At 43.1% G+C, this 5,590-nt stretch overlaps 1 pseudogene; it reads right to left on the bottom strand.

Annotated features, from left to right (window-relative positions):
* Window positions 1-4,755: 4,755 nt before the first annotated feature.
* LOC102471249 (protein FAM156A/FAM156B-like) lies at window positions 4,756-5,510 on the bottom strand (annotated as a pseudogene).
* Between the last annotated feature and the right edge of the window lie 80 nt (window positions 5,511-5,590).

Raw genomic sequence — 5,590 nt, 5'->3', positions numbered from 1 at the left:
GTGTAGGAATTGACCCCCTTTAAAATAATGTTTGGAGGGCTGCCTCCACTTGTCCCCAAGATTGACGAGGACATAAAAGGGGAACTTTCTAACCATGCCCTTTTGAAGTCCCTGCAAGCCCTACAGGTATCAGCAAAAGGACACAACACCTTCTCCAGGAAGCTCTCTGGCTTTTAGGTCTTCAACTCAGCTGACACCCGCTGGCTACCTCCAGCGCAGGGACTCGATCTGAATCTGAAAGCATGACCCTGCCTCACTGGAGACCCATTAGGCTGGTCCTTTTCCTGTCGTCCTGACTACACCAACTATAGTCAAGTTGCCAGGGAGCAACGTTGGATTCACCACACCCAAGTAAAAAGGATGACGCCCTACTGGGACTGACAAATGACCTAACCCCCTGCATAAGTTCCAGCTTGTTTCAGAACCCTGCGTTTCCCCCACACTTTGGTGTTTTAACCCACATCCTCCCTCAAATCTACTATTACTCTAAAGAAAGAGGAGAAAAAAAAAAAAAAAAACACCTAAAAGCCCTCTCAGCCCAGGTAAATAATAACCTACAAAATCTAAAACTAACAGGACTAGAAGAGTCCCTCGGCTCATTGGCCAAATGGGTTTACAAAATAGAAGAGGCTTAAACCTCTTGTTCTTAAAATAGAGAGGCCTATGTTTGAAATAGAGTAAAGCTTGCTGTTTTTATACCAAACAGTCTGGGGTGATAATAAAGTTCAAACCAACTGAAAAAGAGGTTACAGGTGAGAAAACAACTAAAGAAAACTAGTTTAACAATGAATAATTATAAGCACCCATTATTGTCCCCTTCCGGCACAATAAATAGATTCAAAGATTTGAATCTCAGAAAAAGCCAGTGGGGAATGTGATAGACTAAAACAGATTATAAGAAAAATGGTGTATGTGAGGCTGAGATACATCCCATAGTCCTGCCCCACCCACCCCATAGAGCAGAGTAAAAAATAAGGACGTGGTTACATTTAACAAGCGACACACTGCTCTGCTTCTGTAAACTGCTAACAGACTGCTGGTAAAGGAATATAGCAACCCTTGCAGCCCTTCCTCCCTTGCAACACCCCTCACCCCGACCCTTGCAAAGTATAATGTTCCCTTGTGGTTTTTGTGCTTAAATGTTCTGCAAAGCTGTGGATCGGGGCTGTCATCCCAAACGCTACCTGCCAGTGGCAGAGGTGGCAGTCCCTGGCCAGGATGGCAGTCTCTGGCCAGGAATAAAAGCTCCTAAAACTTTACTTTCTCGGTGGTCTCGGTCTTCATGATATCTCGTGCCACAACACCCACCTCTGTCTTCCTGGGGCCCCAGGATTTAAAGTTTACCGTCCCTTTCCTCACAACACATCAGAGCTGGGGTCACCTGCCCACCAGTACACCACCTAATCCATCCCTGCATCCCCAAACTGTGTCCAGTACATGGAGACATGCTGTCCAGGTGGCACTTAGACCTTGATTATTCGGTGGGTGAAGGACCCTGATCCCAGGTACTTGGCCAGACATGGGACGTTATCACTGTAGCAGTTTTTTCTGCCCTAGAAATGATACAGGGGGATTGAGTGAACCAAGGACACATCTGTGGTCAGATTCTATTCTGTTGGGGTGGAGAAAGAGGACTGTGTCATTCAACCCATTCCTAATTCCTGAACTCCTGACAAAGGAGGCTACACACTTCTTATAATACGTGTCGCCCAACCTTCCTGTTCCTCTTTCAGGCAAGACATAGCCTCCCAGTAGCACCACATTGGTCAGCTCATCCAAAGGTCCCCACGTGTCCTGAGGCCAGTACACATCGTAGGCCTCCCACAAAGGTCTGTTCAGGACCAGGCCTGCCGAATGACCTCAGGTCTGTTAAGTGAGTGTGTAGTTCTGGGGCTACAGCACAATGTCCACAGAGGAGAGGTGGTGACAGGAACACACAGATAACTGTGTGGGTCCAGTCCAGGTGAACCATTTCAGCCTCACCTGGGTGTCCTAGTAGCTTTTTGCTCAAACCCTCCAGTTCTCTGACGGCTCTTCCTGTGTTTCTCCTTTGCCCAAACTCTGCAGCCTCGCAGACTCCTATAGCATTTGATGCTCTTGTTTATCCTTTCCTGTCTAGCTAGTTGGCCCAGCAGGATTCTACATGCCCCCACCCTTACACCCACTCCTACCCCCACCCCACCTTCCTGGCTGCCTTCCTTCAGCTCAGCTCCCACTCCCATTCCTGGCAGCCCTGGCCCCCTTGCAGTATCTGTACTGTGTCTCACAGGTCCCACCTTAGAGGTGTTTTCCCAGTTGTTCCCTCCGCCTGCACAGCCCTGGCCCCAGATACCTGCTTGGCTGACCCCTCTTCCCCTTCACGCGTTTGTTAAAATGTCACCTTCTCGATAGGGCTTACTCTGGGCCCTCTGCTTATTATTATAAGTAGAGCCCACCAAGTCTTTTGCCAAACTCCAAATTTCCTTTGCTTGTTCTAACCTCCTCCCCTTTTCTATAACGCGTAACACATTCTAACATATCGTGTAATTTAGGGATTCATTACATTGATTGTTTATAGTCTTTTTCCTCAATACCACCACCTTCAGCATCCAGGACACTGCTTGAAATCCGGCAGGCATTAATGAAGGTGTTTGTTGAACTAACTGATCTTGTGGACGTGTCATAAAGAGGAACATCATTTCCATTCCCATCAGAGGATAAAGTAGAATTTATCTTTATAGATACAATATGTGTGCCTTTTATTTATTAGATGCCTTGCAAGTCTGTCTAGCCAGCTGTGAGGTGTTCAATGACTAGAACATGAGTAGTTTTTCTGTGGGAATCCATAGCTGGCACAGTACTCAACATGGTGTAGGGTTTAGAGTACTATTTCCCAAGACTCAAACAGTAAGTTTGAGAGTTTATCTTTCAGGTGTAACAACAAATATTTTTATTTAGTATATACTTTGTTTTGTTGTTAGTATATACTTTTAAATCAAACAGCATGATCTGATCAATCCATAGATAAAACAAATTGCTGCACAAACTATATTATGGGACATTTTACATTACACATCACAGTAGGTATATGTAAGGGTATAGAGCTAATGATTTGTAGTATTCTATTAACATCATCTATTTTGTCTCATTTGATCATCACAGCAAACCTTTAAAACATATCACTCCTACCTCCATGACATCTTCAGTAAAATTATTGTAGTAGGAAACATTTCTTGCACTTTTATCGATGTGATTGCATTTAGTTCTTAAGAGTTGCAACCCTCTGTGTTTGGTAATATAAATATGACCTTATCTCAGATGAGAACACTGAAGCATAAAGAACTTGGGTGGTTTGCAAAGGGTCACAGGGCATTTAAATAGCAGACCAGAGACTGGAATGCAGGGAGGGTGGTTTCAGAATGTAATACAATGTATCCCTAGCACATTGCTCATTGTGCTAGGAGGGATGAGTCTGAATGCAAGAGACAGAATATCCCTACAGAATATCATTTACAGCAACCTAAGGACACAAGTAGGGCATCACACCCTTCACCAGCACCAAGAGAAATCAGAATGGAAGAAATGAACTTATGTTGGTCCCGCTTATTTTAAAACCTTTGTGCACATAGGCCTTAGCACTTTGACAGGTAAAACTGCCGTTTAGCTTCTTCTCACTACTGTCTTTATTCCCCTCACTTTTAGCCTATTCCTTTTATTTGTCATATAAAGACTACCTTCTTCAGAGTTGAATGTGTAATGTTTCTGCGCGCGGACAAACTGTATTTTATCTTAATGACTCATTCTATGTTGAATAAAGACATACAGTTTTACTCTTAAAACAAACAAACAAACACAAAACAGACAGACAAAACAAAGAAAAAGAGTGGGTGTAGATGGTACAGGAGTTGGAGGAGTCTACCAGGAGTTCTGATGAGATGACAGCAGACAACTACCAGGACAGCTAAACTAAAAACAAAAACCAACAACATCATCAAATGCTGGAGAGGATGGAGAGAAACTGGATGTCTCATTCACTGGTGATAGTATGTAAAATGGAACAGCTATCTAAAAATGAACTTTGCAGTTTCTTTAACAAAACTAAACCTATACTTACCATGTCATCTGGAAATTGCACTCCTGGGTCTTCATCATAGAGAAATGAAAATTTTTGTCCAAAAGCAAGAATGTCCACCAACAGGTCAGTGGATGAAGAAACTATGATACAGCTATACTATGGAATGCTACTCAGAGATAAAAAGGAGTAGACTTTTGATACGCACCAATCGTATGGACCTCAAGGACATTGTGCAGAGTGAAAAGGGTCAACCTCTAAAGGTCACATAGTGTTTGATTCCTTTTCATGTAACATTCTCGAACTGAAACAATTGTAGAGATGGGGAAGAGTTTTATTAAGACCTTAGTGGTGATGGAACAGTTTTGTAACTTAATTGCAATGATTGTTGCACAAATCTACACATATGAGAAGATGGCATACAAGTGTACACACATACTGTGCCAATGTCAGTTTCTTGGTTTTGATATAGTAGTACAGTTATGTAAGATACAACTATCTTGGGAGAAATTAAGTGAAGAGTGCCACTATTTTTGCCATTTCTCAAGCATGAGTAAAAAGCACGCGCGTGCACGTACATTTCGTCAGACCTAGTACTTCTTTCTGGATCCAATAGATAAAATGGCATGAAAGCATTTCAAAAACAGCACATCAGAAATACTACATAGCCAGTTTATTCCTTATGAGCAACAAGGTAAGGGAGGCGAGGCTGAATCCCGGGGAGGACAAATGGCAGCTTGCACCATAGGAAAGCTCTTATGGAGAGTATACAATCGTTGCTACCCAGTGGCTCTTGCCAAAGAGCAACTCCTCCCAGCACTCCCCAGGGTGCTGCTAAAATTACTAGAAGAAAAATTGCTGGGTTTCTAAGACTGGATTGAATTGCCAGCTGATGGAATTCTTTGTCATAAGGCTGGATGCTGTTACTCCTCCTGACCGTGCTCCCTAAAGGGTTCCACCCAAAGAGCTGACGATGTTGACACACTTGACCCCATCAGTCCTGACCTTCCTTCACCCATAGATGATAGTTTCAGAGTTGTTGTGTTCATTCGTCCGGGAGCTACCTCTGAAACATCCTTTTGCTTTCCTGCTGTTGCTTTGTAGGACTCTCCTCATCTCTCTCTTGTACCCTTTCTTGTAGAAGAGGGGACTGGATGTTACCATGGCTGAGCGTCAAGTTACTGAATTCTTGTATTAGCTTATCCCAGGAGGAAGAATGAGTGGTTACTGTCCTCCTCCCGGTTGACATTCCAGAAGTGCTCCCCTTATACATCTGGCAACAGCAGCATTCACATTTGAATCTCTCCTTATCGCTATCATGTGAGGATGAGGCCTTTGATTTCCTGTTAACTGGATAAGGGGCCATGGGCTTGACATATCTCTGTCTCATGTGTTCCACTAACTTATTTTCCTTTTGCGGTGAACTTGAACTTCTCCATCATGGCTGCTCTTCTTCCATCCTCTCCAAGGAGGGAATGTAAAAGCATATACTAAAAAAAAAAAAAAAAAAAAAAAAAAAAAAAAACACAAAAAATAATT

Source organism: Tupaia chinensis, unplaced genomic scaffold (assembly GCF_000334495.1).
Source record: "Tupaia chinensis unplaced genomic scaffold, TupChi_1.0 Scaffold143768_1, whole genome shotgun sequence".
Lineage (NCBI taxonomy): Eukaryota > Metazoa > Chordata > Mammalia > Scandentia > Tupaiidae > Tupaia > Tupaia belangeri.
The sequence above is the reverse complement of the archived record's forward strand: the minus strand, read 5'-3'. Positions and strand labels throughout refer to the sequence as shown.